The following is a 19,878-nucleotide window of genomic DNA, read 5'->3' on the forward strand; positions in this document are numbered from 1 at the left end:
CCCCCTGGCTTTAGTGGCTATTGCTGCCAGCCAGTCCCTCACCTCCCAAGAGCTACAAAATCTCCCAAAAGAGCACAGATATCCAGGGACCAGGGGCTCAAAACAGAATCCTGTTTCAGATTCAAACCACAAACATACAGCCTTTGAATAAATTTTTTTTTTGAGAAAGGATCTCCCTATGTAACATAGATGTCCCAGAACCCAATAAGTAGGCCAGGCTGGCCTCCTATTTACGTAGATCAGTCTACCTCTGCCTCCTCAGTGCTGGGACTAAAGGGGTGTACCACCATCCCCAGATTCCTTTGACTAATTTATATAAGGACATCATGAAAACACCCAGGTTGATCTTGATTGGACCTAAAGCCTGGTGTTATCATTCAAAGGCAGAATTACAAGTAAATTCTTATTTATTGGTTATTTCAGAGCCCTACTGTTTGTTTTACAAAAGATATTGTCTCTGAAGTGCTTCTAGCATGCATCTCTCTTAACTCAGGAAATCAGCCAATCTACAAAAGTTCAAATGTCTTTCTTGGGCCATATGTAAAGTTTAAAGCAAGGCACACCTGTAGGTTTCAAGGCCTGTGGATGCTCTTTCAGTGGGGATGGTGAGGTGAGACAATCTTTGCTTTCTGCCCCTTGCCCCAGCCTTGATTGTAGAGCTTTTTAGTGGCCAACTCAAAGTATTCCTGTTCTTACCAGGTGCTAAGCACACCAGAGCCACACATGACAGGAGGACCAAAAGCACACTGAGTTCAACAAAAGGGGATTCTCCAGTGTGCAAAGCGGCTTTGGCTTCAGCTCTGGGTGGATTTGGGCCTCATACAGAGTCAGCAGACTGTTTCCCCATTTCTGCCATTGTTGGCCTTGGCATCATCCTCAGGTTCTTCCCTGGAGCCTCTGCAAGCTTGGATCCTCAGGTACAACTCTCTAGCAGCTCACTCACTCCACCAGCCCATTAAAAACAAACAAACAAAAAACGAATAAAAGGAACCCAGATTGACTCTCATTGGATCAGCGTAGATCACATGCTTGGTCTTGGTCCATTCCATGTCTAGAGAGCAGAGATGCACTGACTGAGTAGAACTTGAGGCCAGACACCTTCAGGATGGGAAGGGAAGGAAGAGGTGTGACTGGAAAAAGGGATCTGTTCTACCCCAGACAGTTGTATTACTGTGCTGACTTCTTTCTTCTCAGTAAAGCTGGAACAGAGGTGCGACTCCTTCCTCCTCTCTTCTTTTTCTTCCTCTTTTCTTTCTTTCCTCTTCCTCTCTTCCTCCTTCTCCCACTTCTCCTCCTCCTCCCTGTGTACCCCTGCTCCTCCTTCTTCCAGAGCACGAGGGACAGCGGCATTTTTGACCTTTAAAAGCCTTGTTTGAAAAATACTGGAGGGAATGAGATTTTCCTTGGAACAACAGTTCATGGCAGGAAAACCAAGGTGGACAAAGCCTTTTAACTAGAGGATCACCTTCCATCTCCAAGGGCTCCCGCTGAACTCCAGTCTTGCAGGGGTGAGATGAGATGTGGGACCTCAGCAGCAGAGAGAGCTCTTCATCAATGCAACTGGACTTCAGTGTGGAAGCCCAGGTGACTTTCCACCAAGGAGAGCAGAGTCTCGGGTGGAAGAGGTCACTTCTAGAGGAGCTGAAATCAAGAAGCAGAGACTATGCAAAGTCAAGCCCCCTATGGATGTCTAGACCAACTTCCCATCTGATCCACAGGACCAGCACATATTTCTTCTGCCAGGAGTCTATGCCATTTCTTTATGAATGCAGCCACCCTCTTCTGAAATCCCCCATTTCTGAGTGATCAGAGGGGCACTGCAGGTGGCTGGAGACCATCTATTTGCAGATGAGAAAATTGAGATGGGGACAGCTTGTCCAAGGAGTATCCTCAGCCACCTTTCTCCTCAGCTCACCCCACCCCTCAGTCTTCGGCACTTCACTCTCTTGGTCACTAGCAATGACTTTATCAATGACTATACCATGGGAGGCAGAATTGTAAGGACAGTTAAGGGGAAAGAAGGGCAATATACAAACAAAAGTGAAAGGAAGGCTGTTGTGTCAGGAGCTGCAACTCAAAGGAGTTGTTAGTTCAGATGCGTGAACCAATCATCAATCCTGGGGCTATTTGGAACGACAGCCGTCAGAGCAAATGGATTACTTTCAAAGCAGGTGGACTATTGGTATAAGATGTTTACATGTGGGACATCGAGAAGTAATCTTCTACTGCTGCTGGGAATGCATGCTACAAATTATGAGGTCACAGAACACAAAAGGGGGCTCCTATGTGGGGGAATTAATGGAACCTGCTTTGATGAGACATATTTAAGGATCAATTTTTCATCAGCATAAATACTAGGCCTCTGCCTACTGTCGCATTGCCTTCCACCCTAGCTTCTATCCCTCCTGCATAACATAAGTACCTGGGTCTCCCCTCTGCACCCCACCGTGGCAGGAGCAGGGTGACAAGCACTGCGGCGCCGACAGGGGGCGCTGGCAAGCTCCGGCCTGAGCTCTTTTGGTCCAAGCTGTGGGTCTTGGTTCTCAGGTGATGGGAAGTCGCTGTCCAGCGGATCCAGACTCACTAGGCCTCTTAGAAACCCACTGACTCCAAGTGACCCCCAGATGAAGTCCAACAGGCCTTCTAGTAAACAGGGAGGGGCGGTCTTTCTTTGATGTACGTTCTCCAAGGGCTGCGGGTGCCTGAGCCACTGGTAGGGGCACATTCAGGGGCCTCAGGATGAAGTGAGGATGTACTTCTGTGTCTCCCCCAAGGCCTAGGCATGCTGGCGGCTGCAGGGTTAAAAGGAGACAGAGACCACCACCCTCATTCTATCCCCGAGAAAGTGCCTTTTCTTCGAGTCCATATGGCCACTTCCTTTCGACCTGCTCGCTGCTTTGTCCAAACTGTCACTTATGAAGAATCACTTGACTTACAGTCTCAGGTTCAAAAGACCACAGAATATAATCAGTCGATCCAGGAAGAACTGAAATAAAGAACACCAATTCCACTCTCACAGATATAGTGGTATCATTGATGTGACTGCTTGATAATTCCTACACGAGGAGAAAGAAAAAACCCTAAACCTTGTATTTTGTCCAAAGCACATCAGATTAGAGAATACAGACTTAATTCCTAAACTTTTTTTTTTTTTTGGCTGGTAGGGGATACAGATACATACATACTTACATACGTGCATGCACGGATGACATTCTTTAGGTCTTTAAGAGTCTCAAAGAACCAGCTTGTCATTTGTTCCAGGTTCTCTTAACAAGGTGGGGGTGGAGGAGTGGAGACAGGGAGAGGGAGAGGAGAGAAAGAAAAATACTGGCTCTCCCTAGGGCCAGCTTTGAGGATATGGGCAGTAGTGACCAGGCTGGTGCCCACTGCCCAGAGCCCACTGCCAGCAGCTTCTTGGTGCTGGTGCAGGCACCCCACCAGGCCGGACGCCAGTAGCTCCTCCCAAGTTTCTGAGCCTTGTCCTCACTCCAGAACTGCTGTTTGCATCTGAGTGGATCCTTCCACTGAAGGAGTGGTGGGCAGCTGGAGAGAGCTTTCTCCATATCTTTGCTTTTGATGTATTGTGATGCTGGAGTTTAAAACTCCCTAGTCATCTTGGGGGGACTTAGTTCGGACAAGCTGGAACTTGTTCTACCTGTATCAGTGTTTAAGTGTCTCAATGGCTGGGCATTTTGTATAATCAATCTTTCTCCATCCCTTCTTAATCATTCACACCCCAGGCCCCGCTCTCAGGCTCTCTCTCTCTGTCTCTCTCCTCTTCCTCCTCCTCCTCCTCCTCCTCCTCCTCCTCCTCCTCCTCCTCCTCCTCTCCTCGCCCATCGTCTTTATTTGTCAACTCTGTAGACCTTGTCTTCCTGCTATCTGCACACCCAACACCACACTTTAGCCTTTCTTTAAAAGCAAGCTGCTCGTTGGTGTGTCTGCATACTTCTTTTATTATTATTATTGAATCTTTCTTTTTTCTTTCTTTCTTTTTTTTTTTTTTTTTTTTTTTTTACCCATAATGACACCAGGATCATTATATAATCCCATAACAAAGAGGCTTTTGAGGCACCAGCTTTTGTCAACTCTAGGACAGAGAATCCGTAATTGCATTATTCGCCTTCCTCCCGCCCCCCATCTTTCCCCCCTTCTTTGCTTCACAGAAGCCCAACCTCTGCATCCCTGAAATCCCCACTTTGTTGCCTCGGCTTATATTATTTGCCCAAACGTTCGCCTGGAGGACCAGCCTTGCAAAGTTGCCTTTAAAAAAGTTATTTTGTTTCGTAATTAAGTCTCGGAGCCCACCGCGATGATTATTCTGGACCCATAAGGCAGAGAACCTGCATGACGTTTTTCTCGAAGTTTAATTACCGTATGCTAATTTCCTTGCCTACTACGTGATTAATTAAAATCATATTTTCATAATCATTTGGCACTAGTATTGTTTTAGAATTATCATGATCTCCTAAATAGTGTCTGTAAATAAAGTCGCCTCTAATGGCAGCGCGGGAGGCGAGGCTGAAGACCTCTCCGTGTTTGTATCGCGGCGATTGGCAACATAACGGCCTTATTTACATTAAATACGCCACAAGGTTACAGCGCGAATCAACGTCATTTGATCGCTGATGACTCCCTTAAACGCCCGGGTTGTGACTGATTCTCCACGTCCCGCTGTCCACCGAGATTCACCCGCGAGTTTTTTTTTTCACCCCAGAAGAGAAACAGACTTTAAATAGTTTGAGGAACAGGTAAGAATTACGCGTTTTCCTCTCCCCCTTTCCGCGTCTCTCTCTCCTCTCTCTCCGTGGCAATCGCTCTTTCCCTCTCGGCTGGATAAAAAATTCTTTAGTTAAAGGCAGGAATGCAAAGTAGTGACAAGCGAAGGGGCTGATGTATGTCTCCGTAACGAGTCTGACAATCAGAATGTAGCTCTTGGAGAATAGATAGATTTTAATAAGTGTGTTTACATGAGCTCAAGGTCAGAAGCAAGCTGCGCTGTGTTAAATGGTTTCTTAGTTGCTAGACAGAGAGAAAAAATGGACGACCACACACCATTCTTTGTAGATTATTATATCAAGGGTTCAGTCTCCGGCTCATCAAAGCTAAATGCTGAAAGACCTATCTAGTTGCTGTGAATTACGCCAGGGCGACAATGGAGAGCGTTTTTAATGGTACAATGCATTTCACCTACCAGATAGGGGGAGGCCGAGCAGGGGATGGGATGTCTGCTGGGGTTGGATGATGAGTATCAATGAACGGGGCGATTCTGAAATGAGGTTGATGAAAAGCGAGCCTGCCCTGCCGGGGCTGGGCTAAGAGCAGTTGGCCGGGCTCTGGCGAGTGGGCGAGCGAGGCGCGCGAGCTGGGCGCCCGTCCCCCCTCAGCCCCGGAAAATGATCAAGTCAATCATGTGGACATGTTTCATTATTCATTGAACACAATCTTTTACAACGCTCGGTTTACGTGCCCGAGTTTGCTCCCGACGCCCGCGTTTAATGTTTTAAGGTAAGGCAAACAAAGGTGGTGGGGAGGCCGGGGTTGGGGGTGGGGGCGAGGCGGTGGAGGGGCGCGCGGGTGCCAGGTGGTGGTGGGGGCGGCCACGATCTCCGGGAGGTGGCAAAGTGAGTTTGGACTCTTGGCGTGGTTCCCCCTCTTCCCCTCCCCCTCCCCCGCCTGGCGAGGCCTGCAACCCGGTTGCTTCTCACCCCATCGCGATTAAAAAATATGGTCTAATTAAATATCCGTGGTTGTGACGTTGGCGAGAGAAGCTGTCAGCTGGGGTTAAGGGGAAAGAAGAGAGAGAGATAGAGAGGGAGGGAAAAAAAAAAAAAAAAAACAGGAGGAGGAAAACCGAGTAGAGGCGGCCACCCGGCATCGAATGGCGCTGGAGAACTTCGGCGGAGAGCGGGACCCGCGCCCTGGCCGCCGCCTCCCCACCGCAGCTGCAGTCCCAGGACCGTTACTTTGAACGGGAGTCTCCAGGACCAAGCGCACAGCGCGCCAGTGGGATCCGGCGCCCACCCGGCCCAGCCCGCGCCTCCAGCCTGCGCCACCCGCTTCAGCTCGCGGCCCGGGGAAACTTTCCGTAGGGTCGGGGGCCGGGGGAGCCGAAAGAGAAGGGAGGTTGCGCGGCGGAAACTTCTCCAGTGACTTTACGCGTTTGCTCCGGGGCTGCTGGTGGTGGTGGGGGTCCCCGCTACCCCCCCACCGCAATCGTGCGTGATGCTATCTGCCCTCCACCCAGGAGACGGAGGGTAATTGACAACCTTTTTTTTTTTTAAATCAAAGTTAGCTGATGCTTACGGGGGTGCCTAACTTGCGGGTGTAGAGGGCCGCCAAGACCTGCCATTTTGTGTTTGCATGGGCTTCCTGCGCCCCAAGAGCCGGGCGAGGCCCGGCCGAGGTGCCTGGGGGGCGAACCCGGGATCCCGGGACCATAGAGGCCCTGGCACACACGTGCGCCTCCTGCAGCATCTGCCCCAATCCTGTCCAGGTCCCGGGGGCCTGCGGGGGCCTGAGACACAGAAATAAATAAATAAGTAACAGGTTATGGAGGGAAATGAGCCGGCCAGTCCCGGGCTGGAGATGCGAGGCCAATCAGATTGAAGGAGTAGGACCGAGTATGTGTGTGTGTGTGTGTGTGTGTGTGTGTGTGTGTGTGTGTGTGTGTGTGTGTGTGTGTGTGTGTGTATGTGTGTGTGTGGGGGAGGGTGGCAGCCAGGGGAGGGGGCCACTGGGGGGAGTCCTGGGAAGAGCAAGATTTTCCGAGGGGGGGGTCATCCTCAGCCCAGCCCAATACTGGAGCAAGAACGAACGTCGCTAATAAGCCTTTCTGTTTGCTTCAAGGCATTTTTTTTAAAAAATTGAAGATGAATTAAGAAAAACAGTCGTAGGCGGGACTCGAGATGTATTTTAGGCAAAAATATAATAATATAAAAATAAAAATAAAGAAGAGGGTTTTCTTTGATGAGTAGAAGTGTCCAGATCTCGATGCTCCCATCTGTTGCAATCTTGCAAACAATTACAATATAGATTATCTCCGCATACATGGAGGTATGAGAAGTGAGGGAAGGTGGAAATAGGCGCTGGGGAAGTTAGAGAAAGGAAAGAAGGAGGGGGGGACCTTGTCCCCCTCCTCCCTTTAACTCTTCGGAGGAAATTCTTGCAAGGTTTCTCTGAGGACAGGTGGAAAGTTAAGTGCCCCCCCTCCCCATTTTTCACTCCTGATTTGTGAGTCCTTCCTGCTGTCCGCCTCTTGGCGAGCGCGCACTCAAGTCCCCGAGTTCTCTCCTGGAAGGCTGGGGTCGGTGCGGGCAGGAGCCTCGGGCTGGGAGGAGCAGGGCGGGGTCCCGGCCTGGCGCGCGGGTGGCAGCGGTGGCCGGGTTTTGTTTGCAGGATATTGTTTTGTCTATCGGGTGCCTCGCAGGAGACGTGATTCGTCAGCCGCCTTAGTTTTCACTTGAGCGGAAAATAACGGCGGCTACGTGCAGTCCGGGCCTGCCCGGCTCGAGCGCGCTGTGCGTGTGCAGCCTCGGAGGTGCGCGCCGGTGGGCGGCAGGGGGACATTCTTTAGGGGTAGCGGGCCAAGCGGGGTGAGTGCGCTCCGAGCTGGCCTCGGGTTCCTTCTGCGCTTCTCGGGGCAGCCACCGCCACCGCTCTGCAGTTTAGCAGAAATCCGACAGGGGCCGCGTTTGCTGAGCGCATCCGGCCGGCGGCAGTCGGAGCGGGGCCGCGGGGCCAGGCCGCTCCGTGTAGACGTCGGGAGGGGGCCGGAGGGTGGTGGTGGGGGAGCAGACTGGGAGGGGCTCGGGTAGCGGTCTTGGCCAGAGCGAGCACCGCTCCCTGTCCCTGCTGTACCCTCGTGTCGTCCGCGAGTTGGGCAGCCAGGCGCTCCCGGGCCGTGGTCCTCCCGCCTCCCCCCCCCCCCCCGCCCCCAGGTCTCCAGGCTGGGTTTAGGTGAACTTGAGGTGGGGTGTGCGTGCGCATATGTGTGCGTGCGTGTGTATGTGTGTGGAAAGGGAAGCTTGAGTGGAGACACTCTGTTTTCTTTCCCTGTTTTTAACAACTGGATTTTGACTTTGAAACCAGCTTCGCTCGCTCACTGCTTGGGCTGGGAGGGGAGCGATCTTTCCCCATCACTCACATCTTTGTTCATTGTTCACTGAGTGCAAGGCAGGCGACTTAGAGCAAAAAGGAGGGAGAGAGAGAAAGGCAGAAGAGGGGAAGAAAGAAGAGAGAAAGAAGAGGGACGGGCGGGGGGGGCACACCCATGTCCTCTCCCAGGTCGTGTTGGTGGGTGAAATAGTAAACCCATGTATGGAGGGTCACCAGGGAAGTGGACATTACCGCTTTAATTAACTTCGAGATGCTCCGGCGGCGGGACTTGGCGTAGCCGTGACGCGCCCCCATAAATCTGCCGGGCCAGGCTGCTCCAAGAACTCATACAGTAGCAGCGTCAGATCCAACGCGCGCCTCCCCGGCCGGAGTCCATTTGCATAATTGGATTTTTTTTTTTTTTTTTTGGCCTCCTTCTTCCCTGAAACTTGTTTGAAAACCCAAATGAAAACTGCGACGACCTGCACACTCAAAAGCAAGTGCCAAGTAAGTGCCCTGTAGTGGCCTCCGCGCGCCCCGAGGTGAGGGCACAGAGCCCGGGGTGTGGGGTGGGGGCGAAGTGCCCAGCCCGGCTCAGGTGTGAACGTGCAGCGGGCAGGAGCACTGCATCTGTCGGGCTGGATGTTCATAGAACTTTTGCTTTAAAAAACAAAACAAAACAAAACAAAACTCCTACAACCGTCTCTCGACTTTTCTGGCGAGGTGAGGTGGTTGGGCCAAGAGTGTACTTGTGGCAAGAATGAAGAGGAAATCTTGAGGACACAGTTGAGAGTTGGGCATCCTGGTTCGCTGGGAGGGTGGCGGGTCCCTGTAGCCGCCGCCGTCGCCGCCGCCGCCCGCATGGAAAGCTGAGCTGCGAGTGAGCGGGGTTGGTTGCCAGACGTGCCGCACCGCGCTGCGTGGCGGATACAGTTTGTCTCCAAATGCCTCCCCTATTATTCTAAGGTTTGTGTCTCCGTGTGTGTCTGCGTGAGTGTGTGCGCGTGTGTGTTTTGCTGTGCTTTAAAAGGAAGAAAAGCAACCAAAACAAGAGCACGAAGGCTTCCTTTCTAATCTGCCTTCCCTTCAGCCTCCTCTGTTTCTGTTGCTGGAAGAGCAGAGAGCTGTTTTGCCTAAGATAGGGTCACCACCAACAGATTGACAATTCAGTTGGAAATGCTATAAATTCTACAGCAGAGATGCAGCTGTGAGCATGACATGCCGGCTCCACTCCGGTCAGGGAAATGGCTTGACAAGCTCAAATTGTTAAAAAATGTATAATCTATTATTATTAGTGGTAGTATTTACAGTGAGCAGGATGGAGGGGGAAGTGGATTGCTTTGGAGAAGACACCAGCTGTCCTTCCCATTTTCTGGCCTGCCTGGGAACTTGCTGTGGGCAAGGTGCACCACCCTGCATGGCAGGGCCCTGGGACTCAGCTTTCAGCTCTGGGAGTCACAGGGGGCGCGTCCTCCCTTAGCCCCTTGGCCTCTGCTCTGAGAGAGCCTAGGGCTTTGACTGAAGGCTGCTTTAGCTATGATGTCATCCTGATAGTGGTGCAAATGTCTCTTGATCCCACCATTACCCGCCTGGCTGAGTTGCTGGTAATGATAGCACTCTGCCCAGCTCCCTGACAATCACAGGACCCAGAGCCCTAGGAATTAACCACCCCCACCTGACCAACAAAGAGTCAGCTACCAAAAGCATGGCCGCTGAGCCCAGTTTTTGCATTGATGGGCCTAACATAGATACTAGCGACGTTGTCAGACTCCTAAACTGAGGGTCCTCTGATTTTCCAAAGTTTGGAAAACTTTTGGGAGGCTTTGATGTACAGAGAATCCTTAATCTGGGGACACTGGACTCTGATAGTGAATGGACAGCAATGTGTGGATGTGATGGATGATGAGGACCTCAGGTCTTGCTATAGCCATTGTATGGAAAAGGGGACTATAACATTCAGTTCATTAACTGTGACTTTGTGTTAATATAGCTGCAAGTAAACCGGATTTAGTGTTGATTTTAAAATAGTGTACAATGATTTAAGATTTCTTTTGATTTACTGTTCAAATGAAATTTACATAAATGTGATGAAAATGAACTTAACATCTGGGCACATGAAAAAAGGTTAGTGCCTCATATGTCATCTGCAGAGAAAGTCTTTAAAATGCTTTCACCCTAAACTGGGTTGAGGAAATAGTTCCTGAAGACATAAATGGTAATTACATAAAACCTGAAGAAAAACACTTTCAATACATTTGCATTCTCTTGGACCAGTGCTCTGAAAACTCATCTTGTTCTATGCCTGGAGTGTTTAACTTCTGAGCAGGCTTCAGATCCTTACAACTCAGCAATTTAACTGCTGGTCAGAGCTGTCTTCACGGAAGGCTTAGGGCAGGCATGGAACAACTGTCATGCTGGGCTGGTCCAAGCCAGAGGCCAATAGCCTCCATTATGGGAGAAGATAGGAACTGGTCAAGACATGTGGCCCTACCAGTCGTATCCGCCCCTGGGCACTGAAGGCTTGGATATACATTATTTGCAGAGCCCTCCAATCCAAAAGCTGACCCATTAGGTTGTCTCTTCCGCCGTAGGTAACCAAGAAAATTCCATCAGCTCAGACCTCAAGCCCTTTCTCATGAGCTCTAAACTCCATCTTACTTTTGGAGCGAGATGAGCTTGTCTCTGGCATCAGGAAATCAGTTAAACAGCCTTCCCCAAGCATGGCTGCCTTTTGCTCAAAAGTTGTCTATGAATGGCACAGGTGTTTTTAAAGTGCCTTGAATGGAAGGGGGAAAAAGAGAGCAATGATGCTTGTGAGAATATAGATGAATTTGTTTTTTTTTGTTTTTTTTGTTTTTAAAGAAGGGTAGCATAAAAGAAGAAAGCAAAATAGATTTATTTTTCCAGCTTCAATGAGGACAATTATAGCTTTTTAAGATCTTTGGATTTAGTGCTTTTAATAAGCCTTTTAAGTAAGCTGAAATATCAGCTTGCATTTTGTTCTTAACATTATTTAAAGTGAGACTCGATGCAAATTTAAATCGTAAGTGAGTTTCCAGTAGGTCACTTTGGGGCCATGCTGAGGACAGAAATGCTCTACCCCCAGCTCACCTGCTGGGACCTGAAGTCCTTGGGTACTGAGCCCAGCTTCATCATGTTTCCAGGTAAGGTCTTAGATAAGGTAGAAGGACATGTGCCCTTGGTATCCTGATGCCATTTCTCAGGATGTAGAGGCTGCAATTTGGAGTAAACACATACACACACACACACACACACACACACACACACACACACACACACACACTAATGAAGTCCTCACCTTGGTAAAGTGTTCGAACTAGCACTTCTTGCTCTCCTTCTCTTCCTTCTGCCAACACCTGCCCTCTGCAGTGGTATAGCATGCCCCCTCCAGGGCTAGCTGCTGAAGCTATGGCTGCATCTGTAATAGGATGTGGGGATGGAGGGCTCTCTCCGGTTGGCTAGCCAGACTGCCAAGTACTGTAGGAAGTTTTGCAAGGAGAGGCTCTGCCAAGGCAATGAATTGGTTTTCATGTCTTGAAGCTTTGGCCTGCTGTCATGTTCCCCTTGGTTGCTCTGTGCATCCATAGAATGGTATGGCAATAATGTGTGGGGTCAGAAAGAACTAAGCTAGGAAGTGACTTTTGATCATTATAACTGGGGTCTCACTTGCGGTAATGGTAGGTGTGTATGTGGTATGTGTATGGTCTATATTCATTTATGCACACACACGTGCAGGGGTGGGTGTGGGGAGATTTGCCTGCTAGAAGCACCTGCTCTGAGATGATTTCCTTTTCACCACCATTTCAGTGTGTAAGAGAGAAGAGTGAGTTTGTACCTGTGTATGTCAAGTGGACAGATCACTTATAGAAAGAATCAGAAAGTACAAGCATTTTTCCTTAGGATGTGGACCCTGAGCGATACTGTCCTCACATCCTACTTTATTTTGTGTTTTCTAAATGCAGGCAGACATAGATGAAAACTACCAGGAGGGCCTGGAGTAGGGCCTCCTCAGGCCAGTCTGTGGCACCCATCTGCTTCTGTCGATTGTCTGCCCTGAGATGCACAGTGAAGAGAGGGAACTGGCTCTGTGGACTGTTGGAGGCACTCTCCAGATTTCACTTTCAAAAATTGTTGTGGTCTTTGGTCTTCCTCTTATATATGAGCTACTTTAAAGAGCCTCCACAGTATGCAGCTTTCCACACATGCTAGGCTTGCTGGAGATGCCCTAGAAATGGAGTCTCTCTGCATTGAGCAGATTTCTATCAGGATGAGGCCTTGAGAAGAACCCACTGGAGGAACCTGGGCACCTTTTCTGCTGACCAGGATCTCTCAAAGTTGGTACTAGGTACATTTTCTACTTGTGGGTGTTTGTCATGAGGGATGTTGAGTAGCATGCGAACCTCAACCCACTAGATGCCAATAGCTCTCTTGATTATGACCATCAGGAATGTCTAGACATTTTCATATATTCCCCAGGAAGGGGATTCAAGCTCATGCTCTGAATTGTGCAAGTGTGAGGCTATGTTCTGGACCTCCCAAAGGGGGACACGGAGATCACTTTTGACCTTACTTCCAGAAAGTATACAGGCAATATACAGATTGGTTTCTATGTGCCCCTTAGGCCGTGCACAAGATGAGGGCAGCTTTGGAATCTGGGAGGAGGAAGGTTTTCCTTTTCTTTTTCTTTTTCTTCATTGTGTAAGAATACACGGAAGAATAAAAGGCTGTCCAGTGCAAGATGTGGTGCTCAATTCCAATGTTTCTGAATACCAGTTATACCTTTAAAAAGGCCCTGTGGATGAGAGCTGTGTTCCTGGACCACATGGAATCCAGGCAACAGAAAGTGACACTGCTCAGGCACTGTGATGGGGCTGGGCACCCTGTCGGCAGGATAATGCCAGTCGTTTGTTTTTGAGTTCTTACTACATACTTCCCTAGGAGGGCAGGTTCTATATTTATTCAGAGTTTCACTAAGGGAAACCGAGGCAATGAGTAGGGGAGGTGGATAGCTCCTTTCGCTGTGCTCCTACTTAACTCTAGGGTTGTGAGGCATATCCCTGTCCCATATTCAGCTGTCCCTCCTACACCAGGAGCTGTCAAAAGAAGGCAGGAAGGTCACAGGCACCATAGCAAGCCCTGTCCACGAAGTGCAGGCTCCCACAGGTGGGTGGGGCAGAAAGCTATGCAGATGCTTCCTGGGCAGTGAGACAGGGAAGCCTGCAACCCAGTGTCCAAGCCTCTCTGCTTATTCCTAGCTTCAGTATATGGCTTTCCGATGAGAAAATTAAATGCTGTTTTGACACAGGAAAAATGACTACCATAGGCCTGAGCTGACATTAACCTGAGAGCTTTCTACCAAGGCCCTGATGCTTTGGTTACCTGGGGTGGAGGTGAACTTGTCCTCTGCATTCTATTCCTACTCTTCTCTCTCCCCATGATGGCTCCTCCACCAAGATGATGGTCTGCCAGCTCAGAAATAGATAGAGATAGATTCAGAGGTAGATAGATAGATAGATAGATAGACAGACAGACAAAGGCACAGAGGGAGACAGACACACAGAGAGATGGACATACACACACACACACAGAGAGAGAGAGAGAGAGAGAGAGAGAGAGAGAGAGAGAGAGAGAGAGAGAGACAGAGACAGAGACAGAGACAGAGAGACAGAGACAGAGAGAGACAGAGAGAGAGAGAGGAGAGAGAGCTCTATTTAGGTTATAAAAGCTAATTCATGGATTCTCTAAACATTAAGATTAATCACAGAATTGCCCATTCAACTTTGATTAGAATGACTGGTATTTCTAAGGCTCCAATGTGATTCCTATATCTTTGCTTTTGGCTTGCATTTGTTTGAGACAAGGTCTTGGTATATAGCCCTGGCTGAGTCCCCCAAGTGTTAGGATTGGGTGCTCCACTATAGGTGCTCCTGCTTCTCAGTCAGGGATTTTGGTTCATGGAACAGCTCTGGTCGGGCCTTCGGGGGAATGTATTAACTCAGTAGATGTTGCTGCCTGATGGCCCCAAGGACCTTAGAGGTGGGAAGTGGTCACAGTGTTAGTACCTGCCGCAGTCAGCGTTTGATGTTGGGTCCTTGTGAGTGCTGCATGTACCCTTTAGGTGCATTGTCTTGTTCAGGCCATTTAACCATCCAGGCAAGGGAGTGCGGTTTCCCAGTGGGCAAACGAAGTACATGACAACTTATTGCAGCCAAGAGCCTTGAAGACAACTGCTCCAGCTGGCGCAATTCCTGGTCTTCTCCTTGCCTGCATCCTGCCCACCTCTCTATACAAATCATCCTCCAAAGCACTATCAGTTCCCCTTTCAAATGGAAGTGAAAAACAGAAACCTGAAATGGTTGTTTTTCGAACATATGTATTGTTATAAATTTATTTGCATGAGGGAGAAAAATATATGGAAACTCAACTGAGGTCACCGTGGAGACAGCTCCTAGATGACAAATTGAATAGATTCTACATACAAAGTATCGCCTCCTTGAATGGCTTGCTGCTTAGTTTGTCTTTAAACATATCTAGAAAGTTAGCTTCTTGTTTATGAGAGGCAAATAGGACTCATTTTTCTAAGATTTTAATTCTCTCTAAAAACCTCTTCCAGTCTAATCAGCCAAGGTTATTATTAAGACCAGAATGGGATCTGTAGGAAGCCTACAGGATGGATGAGGGTCTGGAATGACAGGGCAAGGGCCTGAGTTTTTCCCCTCCCCTCTATTCTGGGTTCTTGTTTGGGCCTATGGTGCATGGATGCCAAGCTGCCGCTTCAGCAGGCTAGGGTATGCTCTGAGCACACTGGTTCTCAGATGAACATGGTTGGATCTGCTAATTAAACTCATGCTTGATCTCTGTAGCGCTTGAGAAACTTCAGTCGCCAGCATTGCCACTTGATTGGGGGTGGGGCATGATCAGCATTGGTGGGTGGCAGCCCTCCTCCAACAGCCCAAGAAAAGTCCCAAAGACTGAGGAAAGGTAGTTCTGGAATGTGGGAGGGAGAAAAGAAACCACATGTGGATAAGAATGGGCTTAATCTGCAAGCTGAGACCTCTGATGGTAGAGAGTGGCCTCTGTGCTGGCCTGGCTGAGTTGCCCTCCATGCTGCCCTGGCTTACCACTTCGGAGTGCTGGGTATTTGGAATCAGCTTGCCTGGAGTGCTCACAGACTTTGAAGGCACTGTTTGTCAAGGCAAAGGCCAGCCACTCCGTCTGCAATTCTTTTCTCTAGCAGTTGAGTTGACAACTTAATATTTATTTTCTCTGAGTATCCTTTTTTTAATATAAATTTCTAGAAAAATTTGTATCAGTCTCCATTTCCTGTTTTGGCTCTTTCAACTCTTTTCATATACGTTTATTCTGAAAGTATTTTTTTGGAGGTGGGTGGGAAAAAGCTTTAGTTAAAGTATGGTTTGGAAGGGGAGAGAGCATTGCAATATTAATTTTATTTGTAATTTCTTTCTAGCATATTTTGGAGGCAGAAAAAATGGTATAGGCAGGATGACAGGGACAATTGCCATTTCTACAAGTGCAGATGAAGCATGCTAAGGCAGCAATCTTCTCCCGTAGCAACTACTGTCACCCTGGGAACAACACAGAGATGTTACATAGGGCTGGGGCAGGGCCTGGCCAGCTAGCCGGTGTGATGCACCCGATGGTGACTGGCCTGTCTTTTAGGGGTTTGGAGTGGGTGTGTACTGGGCCTATTTGGCATATTTATTCTGTAACCATGAGGTCAAGTAATGTGTCACAGATCTTAGGGTACAAAGCATGTTCAAAACTCTCCTGGAAGTGCTGGCTACATTTTGACAGTCTGCCCTTTAATCTCACTGATTCCAGCAACTTGATCCTTTTATTTCCCATCCTATCTCAAAAGGTTGACAAGAGCTAGATCACGGTGAGATGTTGTTTGCAGGATTTGGAAGCCGGCTGTTCAGATGAAGGACATCAGGTCCATGTGTGGATCCTGGGGATCACAGGTGTTTGTGGTGAATAAAACTTTTCCTTTTCATGATGCTATTACAGAGATAAAAACCATGCAATTTGTGTGTGTGTGTGTGTGTGTGTGTGTGTGTGTGTGTGTGTGTGTGTGTGAGAGAGAGAGAGAGAGAGAGAGAGATCTCTTACTACTGTCTTCAATAAAATAATTTGTTCATTGATCTAAAGAAGGTGTGTTCCCAGTCGCCCCAATCCCCTAAATGGACATTCAATTTGGAATCTGCCTCTTGCTCTCGGCATGGTGTAGTGGTCCTTGGGATGTGAATGCTTCTCTGTCAGCAGAGTCTGATGCAAAACCCATATGTGAATATTTGTGCAACAGTGTGCACAGATCTTGACTCCCTCATCATCTTCTAAAGGTGAAGGAATCAAAATTTTTTCCCTGGGCTGGGGGCTACGGCTGTCCCCTCATTAATCTCAAACATCAGCCAAGTGTTAACCTTTAGATGAGCAGGGGACAAGTTTGAGCATTTTCCCACTCCCTGTATCATTGCTCCTAAAAACAGAATCTAGAGGAGTCTTTATGTGCATTTGATTTGCTAATTAATTTTTTTTTGGCCAGGGTTACATGGTACACACATTTTGCTTGAATATCACTAGCTCTATGTTCATTTTTTGCATAATTTAATATTTAGGTACCGTCTCTCCCCATTCTACAACTGAGATACTCTAGTTACTGAACTGGAAACATCCAGTTTGAGAGTGAGAAAGAGCTTCTTGAAGCATTTTTGCTTTGTTTTGTTTTGTTCCAAGCAGTGCCACATAGTGATAAAGAGCTCAGGGCCAGTCAGTGAGTTCAACGCTCACCCCTTCCACCTCCATGCTGTTGGTAAGCACATCATTTTGATCTTCAAGCATTCCTGTTCCCATTGGCAGCCTTGGGATAATTCTTTCTTTCTCACAACATCAGCAGGATTAAAAGAGAAAAGCCCAGAGACCAGCTATTCAAGGAGTACCCAGGCAGCACTACTGCCTGCCTTCGAGAATTTGTCGACTGTTGGAAATACACCCAACCTATAGCTGTGGGTGCTGATCATTGCAGAGCCCACAGAAGTGGCTTGCTTGCCTTTGTGGCCCTGGCTAGTCCTCCGAGTTGTTTACCTGGGGATCAATAAGGATCGGCAGATTGATTTCTTCTGTTTCTGAGGACGCATCTTAAAGGGTCAGCTCAGTTCATAGCAGAGTCTGGGGTGGGGGTGGTGCCTGCAGTCTTCATGAAACAATGGTTTTTAGTCTAGGCCATCAAGTGTGCCCCTCCCCAGTGTACAGGCGCACACACATGTCACACCACACAATTGTGATTATACATAGACAGATGCCATACACACCAAATAGAACATGTATAACAAGTCACATGTGTATAAATGCATGTCCATTTTCACAAACATGCATGTTTTCTTCCAGAATCATGATGGGAATATGAGTCTTGTTCTTCATCTTTTTCCAGACCCAGGGAGTTGTTTTCATTCATTCATTTACTCATTCATCCATTGTTTGATGTGTTAAGTGCCTTAACATCCTACTAAGGTTGATGCTGTGAAATAGAAGGAAGCACTCAGCCAGGATGGGAGGTACAGGGTCTGTCAGTCTAGCTCCTGGGGAAGCTGAGGCAGGAGGATTGCAAATTCAAGGTCAGTACAAGGTCAGCTACTTAATTAGGTTCTTAAAAAGTAAAAAGGACCAGGGATGATGCTCCGTCTTCACTTTCCTAACATGCTTAAGGCCCTGTGTTCAATTCCTAGAAATGATATAAAACAAAACAAAACACAGTAACAATACACAAGCAGAATAAAGGCAGGAATGATCTTGTAGGTTCTAGGTTCCAGATGAATAATGTCTCACACACACACACACACACACACACACACACACACACACACACACCCCTGATTTTCATGCTGGTGAACATGCATGTGTTGATTTTTGAAATCCTAATATCTAAACATGGAGTTCAAGACTGGTAAATTGAACCTGTCTTGACTGTGTTCTGGACAAGCCACCCATGCAGGAAATGAGCAACTGAAACACATTTTCTTGCTCCCAGAGATGAAAAGCCAGGTTACTGGCTTCCTTTCTCCCACTGGAGGGGACACCAAGATTATGACAGGGGAATGCCAACGTGACTTGGGAAGTCCAGTGTCCCAGGGATGTAGTTTGGGCACTAGATCTTATCTTCTCCAGGGGATGTAGAACAAAGGCCAAGTCCTGGGAATGAATTCCTAGGACCTATCCCATGCTTACGAGATTGATAATCTTGGGTGTGAAAATGCCAAGTGTCATTTAAGTTGGTCCACAGCACACTCTGCCATCTGTGGGCTTACCAAGGGTTGAGCTGCTGGTGGGGGCAGTGCAGAGTTCTCTGCCCTTGTGTCACAGGGCTGCACGTGTCCCTGGAAAGGGACTCTTGGTATCTGCCTTGAGTCTATCTGCATGTAGAGTTTCCTAGAAAATGCAGCAGTGGAGACTCAGGCTCAGAAGGTGATAGTCCCCCATACTCACTCCTTGGACTCTAAAGGGGGAGGCATGTTCTAATGACTTATCATTGTTCATGTCTGTTCCTAGCCCACCTTAAGTACAAGGGAATGACAGTGAAGTCTGATTCTTATCCTCTGTCCCTGAATGGGGGCTACCAATCCCCAGATGTCCTCACCTTTGCTGTTCACAGGCACCTCACACTTTTCTCAATTTGTCCCCTGGAGCAATACATGGGCACATTACCACACCAAAGGGAACACCAAGCCTGAGCAAGGTCTGCAGAGGCCTCTTACCTCTGCTCCCACTCTCAAGGGTTCATGAAGCCAAAGACTTCATCTAGCTTTATCAGGAGACACCAAGACCTGGTTAGCCAGCCTTGCCTCTTCCCAAGCTTATGTCATTAGTCTGTGCCTGAGACAAAGAGCTGACATTGGTCATGTGGCAAGGAAATCTTGAGACTGGCTGTACCTGGCTGATGTCCTGTCTGCAGAGCTTCAAAGGGACACATCTCTTCAGGGAGATGAGTCATAAGTGAACCAGGCCCTCTAGCCCTCTTGAAGAACTCCATACTAACTCCCTATGTCAGCCCCAGGCTAAGCACTGGTCTGCTGAGAGGAGGTCTAGGGGGAACCTTGTATCACCCACACTGGCCTCTCCACATCACTCTGGACTGTGTTGTGCTTCTCAGGCATTCGCCAAGCTTCTGTTGTATGTTGGGCATTCTAGGCACCCAGAAGTGGAGCTGGCATTCATGGTTCCTACCACTCTAGAAAGAGAGTCTCAATTTATTTATCATTCCAATCCTGAATGCCACGAAGGACCAGAGCAGAGGTCCCTTGGAGAAAAAGTCCTCCTCAGCAAGGTAGTCAGTGGCACCTTCTTAGAGGACAATGAAAAGTCAGAAAGATCTAGCAAAACAATGAGCAGAGAGAGCTCCAGACAGAGGAGAAGACATGTACAAGAGATCTGAGGCAGAGATAGTATAGTCTTTCTTTGCATGTGAGCACAACCTGTTGAGGGCACACCTGTTGAGTGCCCCTTGTCCTCTGTGGTCTTCTCTGCTCTGTGTCCCCTCCTGCATTCCAAGGCAGGTCTTTCCTTCCTAGCTTCCTCCAGACAATAGATACCCACTGGGGATTTACTCTGAGTTCAGTACACTGTGGAGTTTGAAAACAAAGTTAGACACAAGGCAAAAATGATAGCCTTCTCTTACATAGTAAGTTGTGCTGAGGTTCACAGACAGTTCTGTGATACCTGACTTTCTCTGCCCCTATGCTCCCACTC

The 19,878-nt window shown here is 48.3% G+C and overlaps 1 protein-coding gene across 21 annotated transcripts in view; it reads left to right on the plus strand.

The window, feature by feature from the left end:
- Positions 1-4,189: 4,189 nt before the first annotated feature.
- The window catches only part of Znf536 (zinc finger protein 536), a 466,964-nt gene continuing 451,275 nt past the window's right edge, over positions 4,190-19,878 (plus strand). For 4 of the 21 annotated variants that reach the window (XM_052759998.1, XM_052759990.1, XM_052760005.1 and 1 more), the window contains exon 1: positions 7,998-8,604. The gene's annotated coding sequence lies outside the window, so the exon portion shown is untranslated. Of the gene's footprint in view, positions 4,752-5,364; positions 5,509-5,880; positions 6,258-7,995; positions 8,640-8,936; positions 9,064-19,878 lie in introns of those variants that run through there. The other 17 variants (XM_052759999.1, XM_052759991.1, XM_052760004.1 and 14 more) reach the window with 11 other exon arrangements.

This window comes from Peromyscus californicus, unplaced genomic scaffold (genome assembly GCF_007827085.1).
Source record: "Peromyscus californicus insignis strain IS unplaced genomic scaffold, ASM782708v3 Scaffold_4__1_contigs__length_199733344, whole genome shotgun sequence".
Taxonomy (NCBI): domain Eukaryota; kingdom Metazoa; phylum Chordata; class Mammalia; order Rodentia; family Cricetidae; genus Peromyscus; species Peromyscus californicus.